This window comes from Hypanus sabinus, unplaced genomic scaffold (assembly GCF_030144855.1).
Source record: "Hypanus sabinus isolate sHypSab1 unplaced genomic scaffold, sHypSab1.hap1 scaffold_888, whole genome shotgun sequence".
Classification (NCBI taxonomy): domain Eukaryota; kingdom Metazoa; phylum Chordata; class Chondrichthyes; order Myliobatiformes; family Dasyatidae; genus Hypanus; species Hypanus sabinus.
Window position 1 is genome coordinate 85,343 of NW_026781741.1, and position 26,855 is coordinate 112,197.

A 26,855-nucleotide genomic window follows, 5' to 3' on the forward strand; every position below is an offset into this window, starting at 1 on the left:
AGAAAGAAAAAGGTGAAGGGGGGGGGGAGCACCAGAGGGAGGCGATGGGCGGGCAAGGAGATGAGGTGAGAGAGGGAAAGGGGGAATGGTGAAGGGAGTGGGGTTGTGGGGGCATTACCGGAAGTTTGAGAAATCGATGTTCATGCCGTCAGGTTGGGGGCTCCCCAGAAGGAATATAAGGTGTTGTTCCTCCGACCGGAGTGTGGGCTCGTCCCGGCAGTGGAGGAGGCCATGGATGGACATATGGGAATGGGAAGTGGAAATAAAGAGGCTGGCCACTGGGAGATCCCGCTTCTTCCCGCCACCCCCCGGCGGAATATTCAGTTGCGCCGTTCGCGTCCATGGCCGGAACTGTCCCAGTGCGCGCCGGGGGTAGCCCGCAAGCGCCGCCATGCTTCCAGCCGCCCCCCCCCCCCCGGCACGGCAATACCCCGACCCCCCCCCCCCAGCCGCCAGAGCTGTGAAGCCCTGTGCTAACCGCCCCCCCCCCCCACACACACACCCATGGGGTTACGGGCCTGTTCCTGCAAGGGCAAGAGCTGAGGGCGTATACCGGGTAACACAGGGACGTGCGCGGTCACAGGGCGGTGCGGACGAAGCCGAGAAGCGGCGGCAGGGACGACACAAGCCCCACATTTTCCGGAACTTCATTCATTCATTCTGCTGCGTCGGGGCTGTTGTAACGGAACACGTTAACGGCCCGCGGACAATCACTTCATTCTGCGTTCGGGATCATTAAACCTTCCTGTAGACAACAATTCTGTTCTCTGCAGCCGCCATTCAGGTCCCCAGACAGTCCTTCCAGGTGAGGCGACACTTCACTGTGAGTCGGCTGGTGTGGTATACTGTGTCCAGTGCTCCCGGTGTGGCCTTTTATATATTGGTGAGACCCGACGCAGACTAGGAGACCGTTTCGCTGAACACCTAGGCTTGGTCCGCCAGAGAAAGCAGGATCTCCCAGTGGCCACACATTTTAATTCCACGTCCCATTCCCATTCTGATCTGTCTATCCACGGCCTCCTCTACTGTCAAGATGAAGCCGCAATCAGGTTGGAGGTACAACACCTTATATACTGGCTGGGTAGACTCCAACCTGTTGGCATGAACATTGACTTCTCTAACTTCCGTTAATGCCCCTCCTCCCCTTCTTACCCCATCCCTGACATATTTAGTTGTTTGCCTGTTCTCCCGGTCTCCCTCTGGTGCTCCCCTCCCCCTTTCTTTCTCCCGAGGCCTCCCATCCCATGATCCTTCCCCTTCTCCAGCTCGGTATCACTTTCGCCAATCACCTTTCCGGCTCTCAGCTTCATCCCACCCCCTCCAGTCTTCTCCTATCATTTCCTCCTCCACCCCCCCCCTCCCACTTTCAAATCTCTTACTATCTTTCCTTTCAGTTAGTCCTGACGAAGGGTCTCGGCCCGAAACGTTGACACTGCTTCTCCCTATAGATGCTGTCTGGCCTGCTGTGTTCCACCAGCATTTTGTGTGTGTTGTTGTTTGAATTTCCAACATCTGCAGATTTCCTCCTGTTTGCCTTTTAAGTTCTGTTTTCAACACATGTTCGGCTGCTTAAGTCTCGCCCCTCTCGCTCCAAGTCCTGATTCCTGAAAAGTGAAATTCGTCAGAAAAAGTCCCGGGAACGATTAAAAACACGAAATGCCGGCAGAACTCAGCAGGCCAGACAGCACCTACGGGAGGAGGTAGTGACGACGGTTCGGGCCGAAAAACTTCATCAGGGGTGAAGTAACAAGGGATGGTCGAGAGGGGGGGGGAGGATGGAGCAGAGAGCTGGGAAGTGATAGGCTGGAGGGAAATGGGCTGGGGGGGGGGGGAAGGTGGAGAATTATGGGAAAAAAAAGAGAAAGATAGGTAGGGCTGGGGGGAGATTATAGTGGGGGGGGAGAGAAAGAGAAACAGACTGAAATAATAGATAGGGATGGGGGTAAGGGGGGGCAGGGGTATCAACGGAGGTCTGTGAATTGGATGTTCATGCCGGCGGGTAAGGAGGCTACCTCTTTTTAAACCCAAAGTCCCAGCTCCTGCAGAGTGAAAGTCAGCCCAGGGTCCCGACACCCACCTCTGTTATAATCTCACGTCTCTCGCTCTCCAGGGATAGGGAAAGAGAGCCACGGGGATGAATAGATTTATATATATATATATATATATTTAAAAAACAAGGAATTTGGAGTGTTCGGGGGAACTTGCAGAGGCCAGTAAGGCTTTGCGTGCCACGGTATTGAGATAGTTAGCTCAAAGTTCAAAGTAAAATGCATTATCAGATCACGTCACCACATACAACCCTGCTTCTCCTTCCCTCGTGGTGCAGCTCACCGACTGCTATACAGGATCACACTGTGCAAATGCAAATATTAATAACTACCAGTAAATACCGAGAACATGAGATAAAGAGTCCTTGAAGTGAGATCATCGATTGTCGGAACATCAATGAGAAACAGAATGAGCGACGCTATCCCCCAAGAGCCTGATGGTTGAGGGGTGATAAGTGTTCATGCAACTGGTGGTGTGGGTCCCAAGGCTCCTGTACCTCCTTCCTGATGGTTGAGGGGTAATAACTGTTCCTGAACCTGGTATTGTGGGACCTGAGGCTCCTGTACCTCCTTCCTGATGGCTGAGGGGTAATAACTGTCCCTGAACCTGGTGGTGTGGGTCTTGAGGCTCCTGTACCTCCTTCCTGATGGTTGAGGGGCAATAACTGTTCCTGAACCTGGTGGTGTGTGTCCTGAGGCTCCTGTCCCTCCTTCCTGATGGTTGAGGGGTAATAACTGTTCCTGAACCTGGTGGTGTGGGACCTGAGGCTCCAGTACCTCCTTCCTGATGGTTGAAGGGTAATAACTGTCCCTGAACCTGGTGGTGTGGGACCTGAGGCTCCTGTACCTCCTTCCTGATGGTTGAGGGGTAATAACTGTCCCTGAACCTGGTGGTGTAGGTCCAGAGGCTTCTGTACCTCCTTCCTGATGGTTGAGGGGTAATAACTGTTCCTGAACATGGTGGTGTGGGTCCTGAGGCTCCTGTACCTCCTTCCTGATGGTTGAGGGGTAATAACTTCCTGAACCTGGTGGTGTGTGTCCTGAGGCTCCTGTCCCTCCTTCCTGATGGTTGTGGGGTAATAACTGTTCCTGAACCTGGTGGTGTGTGTCCTGAGGCTCCTGTACCTCCTTCCTGGTGGTTGAGGGGTAATAAGGGGCACTGAAGGCGGACCCAAAGGCAAGACACAGACACTGAAGTAGTGGGAACTGGACTGGACTAGAGTTAGGGACGGGACTGGACACAGACTAGGAGCTGGGACAGGAACACAGGCTTGTGCTAGGACTTTGTCTAGGAAAGCGGGACCAGGACATGGAACTGGAAACCAGGATTCCGAGCCAGTCACCGGGCAAGGACCCAGAACCCGGCTCTTGACTCGGGTCGGAGCCCAGATCTAGGTGAGGACATGACGGGGCTACGGGACTGGATGGAGCTTGGGTTCTTTGAGGCTTTCCTGGGCAGGACAAGTTTCTCCTCCTTAGAGCACAGGGCCAGGACCCTCCTCAGGACGCCGGGCCGGGATGACTGCCCAAGAAACTGTCAGGGATTCAGATGGGGAAGGGAAGAGAACAGTCCTGCCTCAGGGTCATGGCAAAGACAGCCTGGCTTACCCCACGGAGGCAAGGACAGGAAGGGAGCTCAGTCCGGGGGTGGCTCCGAGTCTCGGGGTGGCCAGCGATCTTGGCTGGCCCCGGGAACCCCCATAACCCTGTCTAGCTCGGAGCGGCAGTCGGCCCCTCAGCTGGCCCCGGAAACCCCCATAACCCTGTCTAGTCTCGGAGCGGCAGTCGGCCCCTCAGCTGGCCCCGGGAACCCCCATAACCCTGTCTAGTCTCGGAGCGGCAGTCGGCCCCTCAGCTGGCCCCGGAAACCCCCTTAACCCTGTCTAGTCTCGGAGCGGCAGTCGGCCCCTCAGCTGGACCCGGGAACCCCCTTAACCCTGTCTAGTCTCGGAGCAGCAGACGGCCCCTCAGCTGGCCCCGGAAACCCCCTTAACCCTGTCTAGCTCGGAGCGGCAGTCGGCCCCTCAGCTGGCCCCGGGAACCCCCTTAACCCTGTCTAGCTCGGAGCGGCAGTCGGCCCCTCAGCTGGCCCCGGGAACCCCCATAACCCTGTCTAGTCTCGGAGCGGCAGTCGGCCCCTCAGCTGGCCCCAGAAACCCCCATAACCCTGTCTAGCTCGGAGCGGCAGTCGGCCCCTCAGCTGGACCCGGGAACCCCCTTAACCCTGTCTAGTCTCGGAGCAGCAGACAGCCCCTCAGCTGGACCCAGGAACCCTCGAATCCACACCCCGATGACCGCTCCAACGAGAGACAACAGACTCCATGAAGCGGTGGTCCTCCAACCAGGCCTAGAGATCAGGAATGGCTGCACTAGCCTTCCACCGGCGCGTTGCTCCAAGGGGATACTGACGAGACAAACCAGCCCCCATACTCGCCCCCCCCCCCCAGGGCCACTTCTATCACCCAAGAGGAAAATCAGGTGCCTCCAGAAACAGGGGTCAGCCGGAAGACCCGGAGTCCTGAGCCCACGGACCAGACCGTGAACCGGAATGCGGACTCCCCAGACCGGACCATGACAAAAACTTGGGGCTATTAAGCTTAGGGTGAGAGGGGAAAAGTTATAAAAGGGACTTTAGAGACAATCTTTTACGCGGAGGTTGGTAAATATCTGGAAGAGTCACAGAGTCATTCAAAACTCTTTGGAGGGCCGTGGTCTGGGTGCAGGCCAGTGGCAGTAGACAGTTTCAGTGGTTTGGCATGAACTAGGTGGGTCTCTGTGTTGCATTTCTCTCTTTGACTCTGTGACATTATCTGCCTCTACCACCACCCCTGGCAGTGTGTTCCATGCACGCGCCACTCTCTGTGTAAAAACCTTACCTATGACACTCCCCCTATATGTTCCTCCAATCACCTTAAAATTATGCCCCCTGGTATTAACCATTTGTCCCCAGCAAAAAGTCTCATTATCTTCCACACCCCTATCGAATCGTCTCGAATCCGAAGAGAAAAGCCCCAGTTCGCACAGACTATCCTCACAAGACAAGCTCTCCAATCCAGGCAGCATCCTGGTGAATCTCCTCTGCACCCTCTCTAATCCAGGCAGCATCCTGGTGAATCTCCTCTGCACCCTCTCTAATCCAGGCAGCATCCTGGTCAATCTCCTCTGCACCCTCCCTAATCCAGGCAGCATCCTGGTCAATCTCCTCTGCACCCTCTATAATCTAGGCAGCATCCTGGTGAATCTCCTCTGCACTCTCTCTAATCCAGGCAGCATCCTGGTGAATCTCCTCTGCACCCTCTCTAATCCAGGTAGCATCCTGGTGAATCTCCTCTGCACCCTCTCTAATCCAGGTAGCATCCTGGTGAATCTCCTCTGCACCCTCTCTAATCCAGGCAGCATCCTGGTGAATCTCTGCACCCTCTCTCATCCGGGCAGCATCCTATTGAATCTCCTCTGCACCCTCTCTAATCCAGGCAGCATCCTGGTGAGTCTCCTCTGAGAGGGAAGGAGGTGGAGGTGATGGGTGGGAGAGGTAAAGGGCTGGAAAGGAAGGAATCTGATCGGAGTGGACCATGGGAGAAAGGGAAGGAGGAGGGACACCAGGGGGAGGTGATGGGTGGGAAAGGTACGGGGCTGGAGAGGAAGGAATCTGACAGGAGAGGAGAGTGGACCGTGGGAGAAAGGGAAGGAGGAGGGACACCAGGGGGAGGTGATGGGTGGGAGAGGTAAAGGGCTGGAGAGGAAGGAATCTGACAGGAAAGGAGAGTGGACCGTGGGAGAAAGGGGAGGAGGAGGGATACCAGGGGGAGGTGATGGGTGGGAAAGGTAAAGGGCTGGAGAGGAAGGAATCTGATCGGAGAGGAGAGTGGACCGTGGGAGAAAGGGAAGGAGGAGGGACACCAGGGGGAGGTGATGGGTGGGAGAGGTAAAGGGCTGGAGAGGAAGGAATTTGATAGGAGAGGAGAGTGGACCGTGGGAGAAAGGGAAGGAGGAGGGACACCAGGGGGAGGTGATGGGTGGGAGAGGTAAAGGGCTGGAGAGGAAGAAATCTGACAGGAGAGGAGAGTGGACAGTGGGAGAAAGGGAAGGAGGAGGGACACCAGGGGGAGGTGATGGGTGGGAAAGGTAAGGGGCTGGAGAGGAAGGAATCTGATAGGAGAGGAGAGTGGACCATGGGAGAAAGGGAAGGAGGAGGGACACCAGGGGGAGGTGATGGGTGGGAGAGGTAAAGGAATGGAGGGGAAGGAATCTGATCGGAGAGGAGAGTGGACCGTGGGAGAAAGGGAAGGAGGAGGGACACCAGGGGGAGGTGATGGGTGGGAGAGGTAAAGGGCTGGAGAGGAAGAAATCTGACAGGAGAGGAGAGTGGACAGTGGGAGAAAGGGAAGGAGGAGGGACACCAGGGGGAGGTGATGGGTGGGAGAGGTAAAGGGCTGGAGAGGAAGGAATTTGATAGGAGAGGAGAGTGGACCGTGGGAGAAAGGGAAGGAGGAGGGACACCAGGGGGAGGTGATGGGTGGGAAAGGTAAGGGGCTGGAGAGGAAGGAATCTGATAGGTGAGGAGAGTGGACCATGGGAGAAAGGGAAGGAGGAGGGACACCAGGGGGAGGTAAAGGGCTGGAGAGGAAGGAATCTGACAGGAGAGGAGAGTGGACCGTGGGAGAAGGAGAAGGAGGAGAGATTAACGAAAAAGAAAGCAAGAGAGAGACGTGAGTTGTTAATTAGTTACAACGCTGGCGCTTAGGGCAACAATACAGGCCCGCCATCTCTGCCTGCCCTTGGCCATCTTCTCTACTATGCCCCAGGTGTGGTTCAGGTGCCAAGCTGTCTTTGGCCTCCCACATTTCCTCCACCCTTCGGGGGGTCCAACGAAGAGCTGACCTCTCTTCTCATCACATACGCGCCCAATCCATCTCTAGCGTTTCCTCGCGATGATGGTGGCCGTGTCCTCTCGGTGACGCTGAAGGAGCCGGGCGTGGCGGGAGATCTTCCTCGGCCAGAAGACACGGAGGATCTTCCGGAGGCTCCTGACGACAGCTTGGTGATTTGTAGCCAAGTTCTCTTGGTGACCCCGTCGGGAGTTGTGAGAGCCAAGAGAATCCAGTCTTCATTGTTTTTTTACTTCTGAGAAAGCCGCACGCCTATCATGTGGTTCCCTCATGACATAACGCAATTAATATATTTTTACATATGACCTGTTTGAAAGTTAAACAAACAAGAATGCTTAATTGAACAATATATGCGCAATATTACTCAAATACTACTGAAATATTAAATGCAAAACAAGGCTTCAGCCATCTCCAAATGCAGAGAAGGTACTTCCTTTTGGAGGCCCTGGTTAAACGGGGAATTGAAGCATTTGTCCTAAGAACTGAACGTGTGGGAACTCGAGCACCAGGAACGCCTCGGTTCCCTCAAGGGGCGTTGGCATTAGGCCGGGATTTGCATTCAGAGGGACTGAAAAGGCAGGGCCTCGGGAGCGGAGGTGAGGACGTTTACTCTGCGCTCCTCGGCGATGAGGCTGGGCCCCGCTCCGGCGTGACCGGGCGTAGTTCCCGCGAGTTCGGCGGCAATTCGCACCACTCTGCGATGAACTGAGAGTGAGGCTGCAGGCCTGTGCGAAGGCTTTGGGCCTACGGACTCAGTTCCGTTCTGCACGCTGATGCTCGCTTTGTTGCTTGCCTGATTTGTTTTTTTTTCTTTCTCTCTCTCTCTCTGCATTGGGTGTTGGTCTTCTTTTTAAAAAAATAGGGCTCTTTCTGTTTCCTTGTTTTGTGAAGTTAATACATTTGATAATAAATGTACTTTGGACTTTGATAAGGAAAGGAGCCGCCCTTTCACAAGAGCAGATTCCACAACTTACCGACTCACTTTCAAGGACTCCACAAACCATGTTCTCGGTATTACACTACAGAACAAAGACTTTGCTTCCTGAATACTTTCGGGGGTACCTTATCAACTTTGGACTGCTGATCATGAAAATCACCTTTAAAGTAGATCATCATGCTTCTTTTTTTTTAATCGCCTATATTCGAACGTAGAACAGTACAGCACAGTACAGGCCCTTCGGCCCACAATGTAGTGCCAACCTTTAAACCCTGCCTCCCATCTAACCCTCCACCTTAAATTCCTCCATATACCTGTCTAGTAGTCTCTTAAACTTCACTAGTGTATCTGCCTCCACCACTGACTCAGGCAGTGCATTCCACGCACCAACCACTCTCTGAGTGAAAAACCTTCCTCTAATATCCCCCTTGAACTTCCCACCCCTTACCTTAAAGCCACGTCCTCTTGTACTGAGCACTGGTGCCCTGGGGAAGAGGCGCTGGCTGTCCACTCTATCTATTCCTCTTAATATCTTGTATACCTCTATCATGTCTCCTCTCATCCTCCTCCTCTCCAGAGAGTAAAGCCCTAGCTCCCTTAATCTCTGATCATAATCCATACTCTCTAAACTAGGCAGCATCCTGGTAAATCTCCTCTGCACCTTTTCCAATGCTTCCACATCCTTCCTATTTGCTATTTCAATTCATAATTCAAGTCAGAATGCCCGATGCCAAGATTAAGGAAAGCATTTTAGTTGGTCCACAAATCGAACAGGTCACCAACGACAGGCAATTCGAAGAGCTTCTAGTGGGACCGGAGAAAATCACACGGAAGGCACTCAAGGACGTTGTTGAAAGTTTTCTTGGCAACGACAGAGCACCAAACTACGCGTGGCTTGTTGACGACGTGCTTCAAGCACACAAAACCACCAAGTGCAACGCGTCACTAAAGATTCATTTTCTCCATTCCCATTTAGACTTCTGCCCTGCAAATCTTGACGCTGTCAGTGACGAGCACAGTGAAAGGTTTCACCAGGACATTGCGGTCGTGGAGAAACGGTTTCAGGGGAACTGGAATCCGTCATTGCTGGCTGATTATTGTCGGACATTTAAGCGAGGAGCCTCAGACACTGAGTACAAACGAAAATCATCAACAAAGCATTTTCAGCTGGGTTGAACTATTTCAAAGCGTCAGCAGTGAAGCACATTATATTCAATAAAAGTTAATTTCTTGTTTCTCCAAATTCTGACAAGATACAAGTGGTCTGAGATTATATTGGTGTTCAGCTTCAAGCCATCTATCATAAGCGTAAATAATTTCTAAGGAAGCAACACCTCCCAAATAATTTTTGTTCATTTTTATTTACTTATTAATATTTATTATTTGCAGTTTGTCATCTTGTACACGTTGGTAGTTTGTCAGTCTCTGTGTAGTTTTTCACTGATTCTATTGAATTCCTTTGTTCTACTGTGAATGCCCGCAAAGACGTGAATCCTTCTATAATGATGACTATTGAAAATTCGACAAATTTCTTTTTTTTTGGTCAGCCAGACTTTTATTCTCACACTGATCCAACACGACGTGTCAATACATTTCAAAAGGAAGTTGTCCGGTCTCTTGGTGGCGGAACGCGGCTTGTGCTGGCGACGCAGAGTGGGAGCTTGATCTTGGAGTCGTGGAACTGCCCGACAGCAGAGGACGGCGCCACCCTCCGCCCTCACGGTTTGAACGGAGTGAGCACACGCACGATGGTGGCACAGGGTGATGGCACCAGCAGTGGTCAGGTCTCTGTACTCCCCTGTGCGTGTTACGAGTTCCACTACGGGAGTCATAGTGCAGCCAGATTCCAAAATTCTTCACGTTTGCTGGTGACTTCTCATATACCTGGCCAAAGTAGACAATTTCCCCAGCAGACTTCTTCAGTTTCTTCATCAATGAAATGAAATACCAGGATCAAGACTCGGCGACAATATAGACAATAGACAATAGGTGCAGAAGTAGACCATTCGGCCCTTCGAGCCTGCACCGCCATTTTGAGATCATGGCTGATCATCTACTATCAATATCCGGTTCCTGCCTTGTCCTCATATCCCTTGATTCCCCTATCCATAAGATACCTATCTAGCTCCTTCTTGAAAGCATCCAGAGAATTGGCCTCCACTACCTTCCGAGGCAGTGCATTCCAGACCCCCACAACTCTCTAGGAGAAGAAGTTTTTCCTTAACTCTGTCCTAAATGACCTACCCCCTATTCTCAAACCATGCCCTCTGGTACTGGACTCTCCCAGCATCTGGAACATATTTCCTGCCTCTATCTTGTCCCTTAATAATCTTATATGTTGCAATCAGATCCCCTCTCAATCTCCTTAATTCGAGTGTGTACAAGCCCAGTCTCTCTAACCTCTCTGCATAAGACAGTCCAGACATCCCAGGAATTAACCTCGTGAATCTACGCTGCACTTCCTCTACAGCCAGGATGTCCTTCCTTAACCCTGGAGACCAAAACTGTACACAATACTCCAGGTGTGGTCTCACCAGGGCTCTGTACAAATGCAAGAGGATTTCCTTGCTCTTGTACTCAATTCCCTTTGTAATAAAGGCCAACATTCCAGTAGCCTTCTTCACTGCCTGCTGCACTTGCTCATTCACCTTCAGTGACCGATGAACAAGGACTCCTAGATTTCTTTGTATTTCTCCCTTACCTAACTCTACACCATTCAGATAATAATCTGCCTTCCTGTTCTTACTCCCAAAGTGGATAACCTCACACTTATTCACATTAAACGTCATCTGCCAAGTATCTGCCCAATCACCCAGCCTATCCAAGTCACCCTGAATTCTCCTAACATCCTCATCACATCACACTGCCACCCAGTTTAGTAACATCAGCAAACTTGCTGATGTTATTCTCAATGCCTCCATCTAAATCGTTGACGATCTGGAGCGAAGATCCACATTCGATCAAGAGGAGGGTTGGCATCTTTGGGCGAGGGTAGGCGCCGCCCAATCACCTTGTATTCTTTAAGGGTGCCCGAAGCCTTCACGTCACGTCCCGGCCGCCTGCCTCCAGAAAGAGCGACAGATTTCTATATGGATGTATGGCGGAGAGCATAGAGACCGTCTGCATCACCGCCTGGTGTGGGGACACCAATCCCCCTTGAATGGAAAAACCTACAAAAGACGGTGGATATCTCCCGGCGGCCACCCACTTTAATCCCACTCCCATCCCCATTCCGATACGTCAGTCCACAGCCTCCTCTACTGCCGCGCTGAGGCCACAGTCGGCTTCGAGGAGCAACACCTGATATTCCATCTGGGCCTCCTCTGACCTGATGGCATGAGCATCGATTTCTCAAGCTTTTGGTAATGCCCCTCCAACCGTCCTCCATTCCTGTTTCCCACTCTCTATCCGCCCATCACCTCCTCTGGTGCTCCTCCCTCTTCCCTTTTTTCCTCGGCCTTCGACCCTCTCCTATCAGATTCCCCCTCCTCCAGCCCAGTGTCTCAAGTCAAGTCGTCGAGACAAGTCACTTATTGTCATTTCGACCATCACTGCTGGTACAGTACACAGTAAAAACGAGACAACATTTTTCAGGACCGTGGTGTTACATGACACAGTATAAAAACTAGACTGAACTACGTAAAAAAACAACACAGAGAAAGCTACACCAGACTACAGACCTACCCAGGACTGCGTAAAGTGCACAAAACAGTGCAGGCATTACAATAAATAATAAACAGGACAATAGGGCAGTAAGGTGTCAGTCCAGGCTCTGGGTATTGAGGAGTCTGATAGCTTGGGGGAAAGAAACTGTTACACAGTCTGGTCGTGAGAGCCCGAATGCTTCGGAGCCTTTTCCCAGACGGCAGGAGGGAGAGGAGTTTGTCTGAGGGGTGCGTGGGGTCCTTCATAATACTGTTTCCTTTGCGGGTGCAGCGTGTAGTGTAAATGTTCATGATGGCGGGAAGAGAGACCCTGAAGATCTTCTCAACTGACCTCACTATCCGCTGCAGGGTCTTGCGATCCGAGATGGTGCAATTTCCAAACCAGGCAGTGATGCAGCTGCTCAGGATGCTCTCAATACAACCCCTGTAGAATGTGATGAGGATGGGGGGTGGGAGATGGACTTTCCTCAGCCTTCGCAGAAAGTAGAGACGCTGCTGGGCTTTCTTTGCTATGGAGCTGGTGTTGAGGGACCAGGTGAGATTCTCCGCCAGGCGAACACCAAGAAATTTGGTGCTCTTAGCAATCTCTACCGAGGAGCCGTCGATGTTCAGCGGGGAGTGGTCACTCCATGCCCTCCTGAAGTCAACAACCATCTCTTTTGTTTCGTTCACATTCAGAGACAGGTGGTTGGCTCTGCACTAGTCCGTTAGCCGCTGCACTCCTCTCTGTAAGCTGACTCGTTGTTCTTGCTGATGAGGATATCTCTTTCATCCTATCAACTTCCCAGCTCTTTACTTCACCCCTCCCCCTCTCCCATTCACCTCTCACCTACCACCTCGTACTTCTTCCTCCCCTCCCTCAACTTCCTACTCTGACCTCGCATCTTTCTTTCTCCAATCCCGACAGAGGGTCTCGGCCCTGACATGTCGACTGTTTACTCTTTTCCGCAGACGCTGCCCGACCTGCCGAGTTCCTCCAGCGTTGTGTGTGTGTGTAGCCAGGGTTGTCTATGGTATGTGCTTTGCCAAAAAATTTATTTTAAACTTTGACATATCCGGGAGCTGCAGTGGTGTAGCAGTAGATTGACAGATAGACATAGATAAATAGATAAATAGACAGATAGAGAGAGAGATTGACAAACCGATAGATAGACAAGCAGATAGACAGACCAATAGGTAGATAGATAGATAAGACAGACAGGTGGATAGATAGATACAGTCGGCCCTCCTTATTCACTGGGGATTGGTTCTGAAATCCCTCACGGATACTAAAAGACATGGATGCTCAAGTCCTTTATTCAACCTGTCTCAGTGCGGTGGACATTAGGACCCAGCGGAACCCCAGTCTTTATTTAACCTGTCTCTGTGCGGTGGACTTTAGGACCCAGCGGAATCCCAGACCTTATTTAACAAGTTCCAGTGTGGTGGACATTAGGACCCGGCGGTGAAGCTCTGAATCTGCACTGTTTCTGTTCACGAAAGTAATCACGATCACGATTGAAAATAAGGTGGAAGTAATAACACGATCGGAAAGAGGTGAAACGCCATTGGTCATTGGAAAAGCGTTAGGCTACAGTTGGGCAACGATCGGAACAATTTTAATGGAGCATGTGAAAGGCCCTGCCCCGATGAAAGCTACAATTATTACTAAGCAACGCAGTGGTTTAATTATTGAAATACGTGTGTTTCTTAAGTGTTTTATATGCATAGAAAGGTAAAATATGTACTATATACTAAGAAAAACATTTGACTAACTGATGCTAAATAATACCGGATGTACCTGTTCCAGCTTCAAATCCGACTTAAAGACGGACTCAGGAACGGAACTTATTCATAACCCGGGGACTGCCTGTACTTTTAAGTCATTTCTAGATTACTTATAATACCTAACACAATGTAAATGCTATGTAAATAGTTGTTATACTGCATTGTTCAGGGAATAATGACAAGAAAAAAATAGACTGTACGTGGTCAAGCAACGAGTGCTGCAGAGAGAACTTCTGGGTTTTCCCGATCCATGGTTGGTTGAATCCACGGATGTGGAATCCGCTGATAAGGAGGGCCGACTGTAGACAGATATATAGATAGACAGATAGATAGATAGTTAGGTAGATAGATAGATAGATAGACAGGTGGATCGATTGATAGATAGATAGATAGATATATAGACAGATAGATAGATAGATAGACAGATACATAGATAGATAGATAGACAGATAGAAAGGCAGATAGATAGATAGACAGGTGGATCGATTGATAGACAGATACATAGATAGATAGATAGATAGATAGACAGGTGGATCGATTGAAAGATAGACAGATAGATAGATAGACAGACAGACAGACAGGTGGATCGATCGATAGATAGATAGACAGATAGATAGATAGACAGGTAGATCGACTGATAGATAGATAGATAGACAGATACATAGATAGATAGATAGATAGACGTAGATCGATAGATAGATAGATAGACAGGTGGATCGATTGATAGATAGATAGATAGACAGGTGGATCGATTGATAGATAGACAGATAGATAGATAGATAGATAGACAGACAGGTGGATCGATAGATAGATAGATAGATAGACAGGTGGATCGATTGATAGATAGACAGATAGATAGATAGACAGACAGACAGGTGGATCGATCGATAGATAGATAGACAGATACATAGATAGGTAGATAGATAGATAGATAGACAGGTGGATCGATCGATAGATAGATAGACAGATACATAGATAGATAGATAGATAGAGATAGACAGACAGATAGATAGATAGATAGATAGACAGGTGGATCGATTGATAGATAGACAGAGATAGATAGACAGGTAGATCGATTGATAGATAGATAGACAGATACAAAGATAGATAGATAGATAGATAGACGTAGATCGATTAATAGATAGATAGATAGATAGACAGGTGGATCGATCGATAGATAGATAGACAGGTGGATCGATTGATAGATAGACAGACAGATAGATAGATAGATAGACAGGTGGATCGATTGATAGATAGATAGATAGATAGATAGATAGATAGATAGATAGATAGACAGACAGATAGACAGGTGGATCGATTGATAGATAGATAGATAGATAGATAGACAGACAGACAGGTGGATCGATCGATAGATAAGACAGTGAGTCAGTCTGAATGTTTGGTATGGTCTTGGACTATCTGAACATGCAGGGCAGGGACAACACTGGTCCGGCAGTGTGTGAAAATTCCTCTCTGTTGTTTTAGCAAACACTCTCAGAGCAGGGAGAGCAGAGCAAACCTCCCTCACAGCGCACTCTCAGATGTTTCCTGGTCACGGGGTGAGACACGGAGTGAAAGTCTACCTGCATCAGGGGTTCCTGACCTGGGACCCACTGACCACTCGCTCGCTGGTGATGAAAAGGGTCAGGGAACTCTGACGTGCACTATCATGATGCACAGTCACAGTTCACAGGAGACAAAGAGTGAAGCTCCCCGTAACGAAAGCAGTTACAGAGAAAACCAACGACCAACACCACAAAGGGTCTGCAGAAGGTGCTGGATTTAAGATTCAACATTCAGGACAGTTTAAGGTAATTTCCTGCACGCAAGGGAAAAGGCGATTGAAACAATTGTTACTCCGGATCCAATGCAGTCCAAAATAAACGCAATAATAAAAAACACAATATAAATACATAAGATAGCTTCGACACACATATTGATTGTGTGTCCATAAAGTAACGCTGGGCCACAGGAGTGTCTGTACACAAGGTGACTCTGACAGGAAATGATAAAGTAGTGGTGGTTGGGGGTGTGGAGGGGTGGGTCAGTGGGTGATTGGGGGTGTGGAGGGGTGGGTCAGTGGGTGGTTGGGGGTGTGGAGGGGGGTCAGTGGGTGATTGGAGGTGTGGAGGGGTGGGTCAGTGGGTGATTGGGGGTGTGGAGGGGGGTCAGTGGGTGATTGGAGGTGTGGAGGGGTGGGTCAGTGGGTGATTGGGGGTGTGTAGGGGTGTGTAGGGGTGGGTCAGTGGGTGGTTGGGGGTGTGGAGGGGTGGGTCAATGGGTGATTGGTGGTGTGGAAGGGTGGGTCAGTGGGTGATTGTGGGTGTGGAGGGGTGGGACAGTGGGTGATTGTGGGTGTGGAGGGGTGGGTCAGCGGGTGATTGGGGGTGTGTGGAGGGGTGGGTCAGTGGGTGATTGGGGGTGTGTGGAGGGGTGGGTCAGTGGGTGATTGGTGGTGTGGAGGGGTGGGTCAGTGGGTGATTGGGGGTGTGGAGTGGTGGGTCAGTGGGTGATTGGGTGTGTGGAGGGGTGATTCAGTGGGTGATTGGGGGTGTGGAGAGGTGGGTCAGAGGGTGATTGGGGGGTGGAGGGATGGGTCAGTGGGTGATTGGGGGTGTGGAGAGGTTGGTCAGTGAGTGATTGGGGGTGTAGAGAGGTTGGTCAGTGGGTGATTGGGGGTGTGGAGGGGTGGGTCAGTGAGTGATTGGGAGTGTGGAGGGGTGGGTCAGTGAGTGATTGGGGGTGTAGAGGGGTTGGTCAGTGGGTGATTGGGGGTGTGGAGGAGTTGGTCAGTGGGTGATTGGGGGTGTGGAGGGGTGGGTCAGTGGGTGATTGGGGGTGTGGAGGGGTGGGTCAGTGGGTGATTGGGGGTGTGGAGGGGTGGGTCAGTGGGTGATTGGGGGTGTGGAGGGTTGAGTCAGTGAGTGGGTGATTGGGGGTGTGGAGGGGTGGGTCAGTGGGTGGGGGTGTTGATCAGCCTCACTGTTTGGGGAAAGTCACTGTTTTTGAGTCTGGTGGTCCTGGTGTGGATGCTACGTAGTCTCCTCCCCGATGGGAGTGGGACAAACAGTCTGTTAGCAGGGTGGGTGGGATCCTTCATGATGTTACTGGCCCCTTTCTGTACCTGTGTCTGTGTTTGGTAGCGTAGGCTGGTACGTTGGGCAGTTTTGACTCCCCGTTGTGGAGAATTCCTGCCCTCTGCAGAGCAGTTTCCAAACCGGGCAGTGATGCAGCCCGTCGGGAAACTCTCTTTTGTCCCTCTGCGGAATGTTCAGGGTTCAGAAAGTTTAAGGTAAAATTTATTATCAGAGAATATGCAACCACGAGGTTCCTTTTCCCCGCGGGGCACACTCAACAAATCTATAGAATAGTAACTCTAACAGGATCAATGAAAGGTCAAGCGGGGCGCAGAAGACAACAAGCTGAGCTTATGCAAATATAAATAAATAGCAATAAATAATGAAAGCATGAGCAAACAAGATAAAGAGTCCTTAAAGTCAGACGATAGGTTGTGGGAACACCAGAAATAGAATGGGTGAAGTTATCCCCTTCTGTATCTCCTTCCTGACGGTTGAGGGGTAATAACTGTTCCTGAACCTGGTGGTGTGGGTCCTGAGGCTCCTGTACCTCCTTCCTGACGGTTGAGGGGTAATAACTGTACCTGAACCTGGTGTTGTGGGTCCTGAGGCTCCTGTAACACCTTCCTGATGGTTGAGGGGTGTTAACTGTTCCTGAACCTGGTGTTGTGGGTCCTGAGGGTCCTGTACCTCCTTCCTGATGGCTGAGGGCTAATAACTGTTCCTGAACTTGGTGTTGTGAGTCCTGAGGTTCCTGTACCTCCTTCCTGATGGTTGAGGGGTAATAACTGTTCCTGAACCTGGTGGTGTGGGTCTTGAGACTCCTGTACCTCCTTCCTGATGGTTGAGGGGTAATAACTGTTCCTGAACCTGGTTGTGTGGGTCCTGAGGCTCCTGTACCTCCTTCCTGATGGTTGAGGGGTAATAACTGTTCCTGAACCTGGTGGTGTGGGTCCTGAGGCTCCTGTACCTCCTTCCTGATGGTTGAGGGGTAATAACTGTTCCTGAACCTGGTGGTGTGTGTCCTGAGGCTCCTGTACCTCCTTCCTGATGGTTGAGGGGTAATAACTGTTCCTGAACCTGGTGGTGTGGGTCCTGAGGCTCCTGTACCTCCTTCCTGATGGTTGAGGGGTAATAACTGTTCCTGAACCTGGCGGTGTGGGTCCTGAGGCTCCTGTACCTCCTTCCTGATGGTTGCAGGGGTAATAACTGTTCCTGAATCTGGTGGTGTGGGTCCTGAGGCTCCTGTACCTCCTTCCTGATGGCAGCAGTGAGAAGAGAGCATGTCCTGGGTGGTGGGGATCTCTGATGATGGATGCTACTTTTCTACGGCTGTGTATCACGTGGACCTGGTCAACATCAGGCAAATGCTACAAATCTGTACCCACTGCAATTCAGAAGGCATTAATGCCTTAAAGCTCCTGACTCACATTAAGTAAACAGCCACGCCTGAAGTATATTTACCTGGGCTTTGTGTGAATGCTTTGTTCGTCTCCTTTTCTCTTTTTATTTATCTCTGACTAACAACGTCTTGTAGCCGCACCCAAAGTCTAGCCGGCGAGTTGTCTTGGGTTTGCTTTGAGTTGCTTGTCGCCTTGGCAACCACCTCCACGTGGAGTTTAATGGCGGCTGGCAGACCGACGTGAGGGGCATCAGCGCCACCTGCTGGGCTGGAGTGTGGAACCCGGAGACGGGAAGTCGACCCGCTAAAAGTCTTGAGCCCCCCGGAAAGTTCACACAATCATAAAAAGTCTCATGCTTTTCGGAAAGTCAAATGCACACTTACGAACATTTCCATGCCGGTGATATCCCAACAAACTTTCCATGTTTTTACTCTGTCTGTCCAAACTTAGCAATAAGCTGCTTCTTTTGCACCTCCTAGGAGCTGCATTCAAACACAATGTGCTCCTCAGTATGTTACTATATATATATATTGCCAAAGCGAACAGGATCTCCCAGTGGCCACCCATTTTAATTCCACTTCCCATTCCCATTCTAATATGCCAATCCATGGCCTCCTCTACTGTCACCATGATGCCAGACTCAGGTTGGAGGGAGAACTCCTTACGTTCCGACTGAGCAGCCATTGGAACGACCATTGATATCTCGGACTTCTGGTAATTCCTCCCCCTTCACCATTCCCCTTTCCTGTTTCCCTCTCACTTATCTCCTTACCTGCCCAACACCTCCCTCTGGTTCTCCTCCCCCTTCCCTTCTTTCCATGGCCTTCTATCCTCTCCTGTCAGATTCTCCCTTCTCCCGTCCTTTATCTCTTTCACCAATCGACTTCCCAGCTGTTGACCACCCCTTCCCCCTCTCCCGGTTTCACCTCTCACCTACCCCCCCCCCCGCACCCCACAGCGCCGACTCCTCATCTTTATTTTCTCTCCAGTCCCGATGAAGGGTCTCGACCTGAAACGTCGACGGTTTTCTCTCTTCCGGAGATGCCGCCCGGCCTGCTGACTCCCTCCGGCATTTCGTGGGCAATTTCACCGATATTTGCAATGAACTTTGATCCTTTTGCCTCACCTGCGGATCCGCTACGGTTGCCGACTGTGTCTGGTGTTCCCCCGATGGGGCCTCCCCTGCGTTAGTGAGACCCACCGGGAACTGGGGGGCCGCATCGTTGGACGGCTCCTCGCCGTCCGCCGAGAGCGGGACTTCCCGGTGGCCCCATTCCCATTCCAACGTGTCGGTCTACGGCCTCCTCTCCTCGGGGTGCCCTCCTGATGGCACGAACATCCATTTCTCCTTTAGACAAACACCTTCACCACCAAACCCCGTTCTTCTATTCCCCACCCCCCCCCCGACCTCTTCTCACCTGCCTATCACTTCCCCCTGGGTCCCCTCCTCCTGGGTCAATTGGGGGTAGGTAGATTAATAGTTGTGTACAGACTAGATGGGCTGAAGGGCCTTTTTTCCTGCGCTCTAGTGCTGTATGACTTTGTGTCCCTTTAATCTAACCCAAAGGTTGCTCAACCTTTTCCGTGCCACCGTGAAGCGAGGGGTCCCTGGAGCTCAGGTTCAGAACCCCTGATTCCTTCCGTCTCTACTGCCTCTCCATATACCTCTCCACTTCTCTCTATCCCTGACGTATCTGCCTCCTAACACTACCCCGCACCCCCGGGCAGGGCGTTCCACACACCCACCGCTCTGCACCCGTAAGTGGGCGGCCACAGCCTTTTTCTTGGGGGGACGGCAAAAGCTAACACCGGTGGGGTCATCTTTTGAATTGACTGAGGGAACGTTTAGGAGGGGCAACAGAGGTAGGCCTTCCACGCAGAGAGTGGCGTGCGCGTTAAAGATTTCAAACTTGCCCGAAGGGCAAATTTTTCTGCACGTGGGGGGGTCGAACTTCAAGGTAAACAATTATTGAAGTTTGGACACCTTACTGCTGGAATCGGTTGGGTTTTTTTTTAACGCTTTTGGTAGGATGTTAGTGGAATTAATGCAAGGCTATAACCCTAGGTTTTGCTGAGTAAATAAATTTAACTGCGAACTTTTGACGCTTTTTAAGTCGTAGATTTTCAGAATACGTGCGGTGCTTTAGCGGCATAAAGTGGTGTAGTCGTTACATTAACTGGTCCATCAGCTCTTTCCATCGGCACGCTACCCACGTGATGCAACAGCGTGTCTTGATTAGAACCATAGAACATTACAGCACAGAAACAGGCCTTTCGGCCCTTCTTGGCTGTGCCGAACCATTTTTTCTGCCTAGTCCCGCCGACCTGCGCCTGGCCCATATCCCTCCCTACCCCTCTCATCCACGTACCTGTCCAAGTTTTTCCTGAATGTTATAAGTGAGCCCGCATTCACCACTTCATCCGGCAGCTCATCCCGCACTCCCACCGCTCTCTGTGTGAAGAAGCCCCCCCCCCCCCAATGTTCCCTTTAAACTTTTCCCCCTTCACCCTTAACCCATGTCCTCTAGGTTTTTCTCCCGTAGCCTCAGTGGAAAAAGTCTGCTTGCATTCACTCTATCTGTACCCATCATAATTTTATACACCTCCATCAAATCTCCCCTCATTCTTCTACACTCCAGGGAATAAAGTCCTAACCTATTCCTTTTTCAGTTTTTTAGATTTTTTTTTAAAACTTTATTTTTATTGAACGCAAACAAAAACAGAAACGCTAAACATACGCAAACAAAACCAGGGAATTGCGCATAAGCAGCAACAAACATATAACTATTAACTTTAAATATATAAATAAACAAGAAAATCCACCCTAAACACGTACAAACAAGCTGGATGAACTCAGCATCTGTTGAAAGGAGCTGTCGACATTTTGGGCCGAGACCCTCCGTCTGTACGTGTTGATTTGACCACAGCATCTGCAGTGTACTTTGTGTTCACCCCTCTAAGTACCACTGGACAGAAGAAGGTATATCTAGACCAGTGGTTCCCAACCTTTTCTATGCCTCACACCCCTAGGAAATGTCTGATTAATGTTCGCACCCCCTACAAAAGTAATATCACATTTGAAGATGAAGAAATCTAATTTCTAATTTTTGAACCACATACAATACTGCGGGTGAACAAATTGAACTTAAAAAAAAATAAGCTTTTAACTCAGCGCATAAAATGCAAATATAAATTGAGCAATTAGATTCTAATTTATTCAGAAAAGATTGTAAACAGTAAATTGATGAGACTCCTCAGCTCTGAGGTGTAACCCTGATCAATAACTCTCGGAGACAGGAGGCGAACGATAGGCTTTTATTAGCAGCAAGAGACGACCACACAATATCCTGGAGACTGAGGGGGGAGCAGTGCCTCCAATCGCCTTTATACAGGGGTCTGTGGGAGGAGCCACAGGAGCAGTCAGCAGAGGGGCACGTCCAGACAGGTAAAAAAATATAAATGAAGGTTTCTCATTGCTGTATTTCCACTTCTGGATGTAAAATTTGCTGTAAATTAACAAAAGATTTATGATAAAGAAATGATCCCTACAAGATGTGGTATTATTAGTAAACCCAGATAAGACATTTTCAAAACAAAAAGTAAAATTCATATTAATATATTAACATCAACCCAAAATGTTTCACTTAAAATTGTACATAGATATTATCCAACCAATGTTTATTTGACAAGGTTTAATTCTGATATTTGTGGTTTATACCCAGAGGATTTATTTCAATTGTTTTGGGATTGTGAATATGATTAGTTCCTTCTAATCTGAGGAACGTCGCATTATCTGGGCGATAACGGAGTCAGATTTCTCATAAGGCGTGCTCTCCAATCCAGGCAGCATCCTCGTAAATCTCCTCTGCACCCTTTCTGTGGTTTCCACATCCTTCCTGTAGTGAGGTGACCAGAACTGAGCACAGTACTCCAAGTGGGGTCGGACCAGGGTCCTATATAGCTGCAACATTACCCCTCGGCTCTTAAATTCAACCCCATGATTGATGAAGGCCAATACATTATACGCCTTCTTAACCACAGAGTGGACCTGCGCAGCTGCTGAGGGCTTGTTTTTGCTGACAACAACACACCAACGATCTGCAGGACCTGACACTCAGGGAGTGTGATATATCTATTTGTATCATTTCTTTGTGTCTGTGTATTTACTGCTATCTATTTACTGAGCTACAGCGAGTAGCAGGTACTTCCAGCCCTTCGACCCGCGTCACCCGCCAAACGCCTCGATTTAACCCCGGCCTAATCGCGGGACGATTTACGATCACCGATTAACCTCCTAACCGCCACGCCTTCGGTTCGTGGGAGGAAACCGGAGTCGGCAGCGGCGGGAATTGAACCCAGGTCGTGGGCACCGGGGGGCGGAGGAGCTACCCTGCCGCCCCCAAAGCTCGGTGCACGCGGGCTTGGTGCTGTGCGCGACCCTTGGCTCGGCGTTTTGCACCTCGGCCCCGGAGGATCGTAGGCACACTGAACTGGAACCCGGCCTCGCTCTCTGGCGACAGGGCTCAATGGTGGGCCGGGCTTTTCCTGGGACGGACTGGGCTGCGTCCACTGCTTTTCTCGTAGGCTTCTCCGTTCCTGGGCGTTGGTGCTCCCAGACCAGGCCGTGATCCATCTGGTTGGGGTACTTCCCAATGTCCCCCTACGTTTCGTTGTAAGCAGACTGAATTAAGTTACGCTCTCACCCAAGGATGAGTGCAGCCTCTGTTTGTCAGGGTTGACCATTAAATTTGTGACCTAGCCGCCTAGATACGCAAGCCAGGGCTGTACGATACGGAGAGCGGGCTGTTGCCCATCGCCTCCCTCTGGTGCACCCCCCCTTCACCTTTTTCTTTCTTCCATGGCCTTGTCTCGTTCAACAATCAACTTCCCGGCTCTTACTTCACTCCCCTCCCTCCCAGATCCGCCTGTCACCTTGTGTTCCCCCTCCCGCCCTCATCCTCTACCTCTGACTCCTCAGCTTTCCTTCCCCCCAGTCCTGCCGAAGGGTCTCGGCCCGAAACGTCGACTCGTTTCCACAGATGCAGCCCGGCCTGCTGAGTTCTTCCAGCGTTTTGTCTGTGCTGCAGATTCTCTCCTGTTTGAGATGGGATTCCACCACCTGCAGTCGCTGGAGTCTCCAACCATCCTGCCCCCCCGCAGACGTACACGACGCTGACACCAGGCTTGGAACTGAGCCCCTGAACAGGCCCTTCGGCCCACAATGCTGTACTCAACTAGCTGCAAAGCAATTCAGAAACACCCGGACACATATTGCAACATATAAGATTATTAAGGGATTGGACAAGATGGAGGCAGGAAATATGTTCCAGATGCTGGGAGAGTCCAGTACCAGACGGCATGGTTTGAGAATAAGGGGTAGGTCATTTAGGACAGAGTTAAGGAAAAACTTCCTCTCCCAGAGAGTTGTGGGGGTCTGGAATGCTCTGCCTCAGAAGGCAGTGGAGGCCAATTCTCTGGATGCTTTCAAGAAGGAGCTAGATAGGTATCTTATGGATAGGGGAACCAAGGGATATGGGGACAAGGCAGGAACCGGGTATTGATAGTAGATGATCAGCCATGATCTCAGAATGGTGGTGCAGGCTCAAAGGGCCGAATGGTCTACTTCTGCACCTATTGTCTATTGTCTATATTGTCGCCGAGTCTCAATCCTGGTACTTCATTCCATTGATGAAGAAACTGAAGAAGGCTGCTGAGGTCTCCATCGGTCAGGGTCGGCCGTGGATGTTGCGTCCCAGCTGTCTATCTACGCGAGCCTAGTCAGTACAATACGGAGAGTGAGCTGTTGCCCGTGTAGCGGGCTCCCCCTCTCCACGCAGCTGATGAACCCAAAGGAACGGCAGAGACCGATACAGTCTGGCACCAGGAGTTGCCGGTCAGCGTCGAACTCAACGTAGGACTGCCTCAGGGACACCAGCTCCGGATTGTCCCTCGGGGATCACTCCGGAAGCCCCCCCTGTGAGTGGGTACAGCGGGGGTTTGAGATCCGAGACGAGCTGCCGACCGTGGCCGACGAGCCCCATCTGCCCGGAGCGACTGGTTTTAAAGAGCCGGTGACCCTCCTCGTGTCAGGTTCAGGAACAGTCGCCACCCCTCAAACACCTTGAACCAAAGGGGGTAACTTCCCTCGCCCCATCGCGGAACGGTTCCCACAGCCAGCGGACCCACTTCCAAGGGCTCTTCGTCTCAAGCTCTCGATCTTTATTGCTTGTTTATTAATAATTATTATTATTATTTCCATTTGTACTTGAGAAGTTTGTTTCCTTCTGCCCTCCGGCTGTTAAGCCATCGGTTCTGTTAGGGACGTTATCTGGTAGATTTGCTGAGCACGTCTGCAGGAATCAGGGTGACAAATATCTACTTTGATAATAAAATTCACTTTGAGCGTGAAGGCCGGGAGCTGGACTTGGTTGTCAGGGGCTGTTTGAGATGCCCGTCACTGGGAGCGTTTAATAGGTGGTGGGAGCTCGACCCCATGTCCACCCCCCGGCTATAACAAACTTAAGGAACTTTAAGGGCTACAGTTACTCTCAGGCACGCTGGGAAGCTCACGTAACAAAGGTTTAAATTTTTTATGGGACATTGCACTGGCGAGCCTTTAACAGGCTCTCAGTAAAAAGAAAGACACAGTTAAGTCTCGTAAACAGGGAGCCCGGCAATCTGATAGCAGGCGGCTGGCTCCGGGGTTACCTGGCCGGAGGCTGACGAGGTGGAGGGAGTAAGGAAGAAGGTGACGTACAAGTGGGGATCCTCCGGTCTTTCTCGCACGGTGGCAGGGGGCCACACCCCTGACGCAAAAATTGAAAGGTCGGGTGTCGAAGATGGAAGAGGGGTGGGAATTGAACCCGGAAGGCTGGAACTGTAAAGCGTTACTGTGCTACACGTGCTTTGTTCCGCGTGCGACTGAACAGCGCAGGGACAGGCCCTTCGGCCCACAATGCCGTGCTGAACCAGTCGAATTAGTTGTCAAACGGCCAGCTGAACTCTTCTGGCTGCACCACGTCCATATCCTTCGATTTTCCTCCCATTCACGTGTCTCTGCGAACGTCTCTTAGAAGTCCCTAATGCTCCGGCCTCCACCGTCACCCCAGGCACCCAACACTCCGTGCAAGAGAAACTTGCCACACACATCCTCTTCAAAATCACCCCCTCTCGCCATAAATGCAGGCCCTTTGCTATGAGATATGTCAGCCCGGGGTAACGGATTTAGAGGCTGAGAGTCTGGTGCCACAGCAAGACCGAGGAGCGGATGGATGATTGTCTTCAGGAAGAGGAGGAAATCAGAGGCGGAGGGGGTCAGCAACTTTAAATTCCTCGGCGTTATCATTTCGGAAGATCTGTCCTGGGCCCAGCACGCAAGTGCGGTTACGGAGAAAGCACGGCGGCACCTTGGGAGCTGGCGAAGATTCGGCATGTCATCTGAAACTTTGACGAACTGCTACAGACGTGCGGTGGAGAGTTTATTGACTGCTTCTTTGGAAACACCAATGCCCTTGAACTGAAACTCCTACAGAGAGAAGTGTTAGATAACCCAGTCCTTCACGGGTAAAGCCCTCCCCACCACTGAGCACATCTCCATGCAGGGAAGCAGCGTCCATCATCGGGGGCCCCCACCACCCAGGCCGTGCTCTCTTCTCACAGCTGCCATCAGGAAGGAGGTACAGGAGCCTCAGGACCCACACCACCAGGTCCAGGGACAGTTATTACCCCTCAACCATCAGGAAGGAGGTACAGGAGCCTCAGGACCCACACCACCAGGTCCAGGGACAGTTATTACCCCTCAACCATCAGGAAGGATGTATAGGAGCCTCAGGACTCACACCACCAGGTTCAGGAGCAGTTATTACCCCTCAACCATCAGGAAGGAGGTACAGGAGCCTCAGGACCCACACCACCAGGTTCAGGAGCAGTTATTACCCCTCAACCATCAGGATCCTGAACCAGAGGGGATAACTTCACTCGCCCCATCATTGAAATGTTCCCATAATCTATGGACTCACTTTCAGGGACTCTTCATCTCATGTCCTGAATATTTATTGCCTATTTCCTTATTATTATTTTTTATTGTCATTTGTTTTTCCTCGGCTGAACCCGAGGTATGGGCACGTCCATTTCTCAATGACTAGGAACCTTTGGACTGTATTGTGTTCAGTATTGTGGTTTTTCCGAAGATTCAGACAGATATTGCTGTGCAGCCCAAATGGTTTAATGCCATTGTGTAGTGTTATATAACCCAGTCCATCACGGGTAAAGCCCTCCCCACCGCTGTAGATATTACTACTGGGACAATGTATACCTTGTTCATGTTCCATAGTCCGTCAATTTCCTCTTTTAATTCAACATATCACTGGTGTTTTCACTTACTGATTTCTGTAGGTAATGTGTGCTTCGAATGGCTATATGTATTAAAGTAAGTTGTCCTTGATTGTTGTTCCTGTAATAAGATCCAAGATGGCGGCGTGACGCAGCTTGCAGCGGCCACTCCGGAGCTGATTATCCGTTATCTGTGAAGCGGGGTGGCCGTGCGCAATCATAATCGGTTGAAAACAGACATGGAAGCACGGAGGAACATCGGGGAATCTCCAGGAAGGCCCTCTTCGTTGCTGCTGCTGCTGTGAGGTCCGGGACTCTGCTGGGAAGAACAGGCCCCCAGTTCTCGGGGTCGCGTTGCCGATGGCCGTTGGCGGGGCCGGCTTAATACGCTCGGCAGAGGATGGTGCTCGGAGAAGCTGTGCCGGAGGGGATGGTCGCCGGCTCGGCGGTTCGACGGACTCGGAGTCCGCTGCGGTCAAGTCGCTTTCGGTGTGTGCTGAGTCTGCGAGGCTGGGTTCAATGGAGCTTCCATTATGCGCTGCGTCTGCCAGGCTGAGTCGGGCAGTGCCTCGGAAGTCCATAGCGGGGGTATTCCCTTCTGCCAGAGGGGTGGGATGACGAGTCTGTCGGGACCCTGGGGACTTGTGGAAACTGTGTGGTGATTTCTTTTGAACTTATACTCCTTTAACATCTTCGGACTATTTTTACTGTGCCCATAGTTTGTTTTTTATCAATTAT

At 50.8% G+C, this 26,855-nt stretch overlaps 1 long non-coding RNA gene across 1 annotated transcript; it reads left to right on the forward strand.

The window, feature by feature from the left end:
* Window positions 1-1,390: 1,390 nt before the first annotated feature.
* On the forward strand, window positions 1,391-7,618 carry LOC132390420 (uncharacterized). The gene is made up of 3 exons (XR_009510905.1): window positions 1,391-1,700; window positions 5,357-5,532; window positions 6,854-7,618. It is a non-coding gene; the product is annotated as an uncharacterized LOC132390420 (long non-coding RNA).
* The last annotated feature ends 19,237 nt before the right edge of the window (window positions 7,619-26,855 follow it).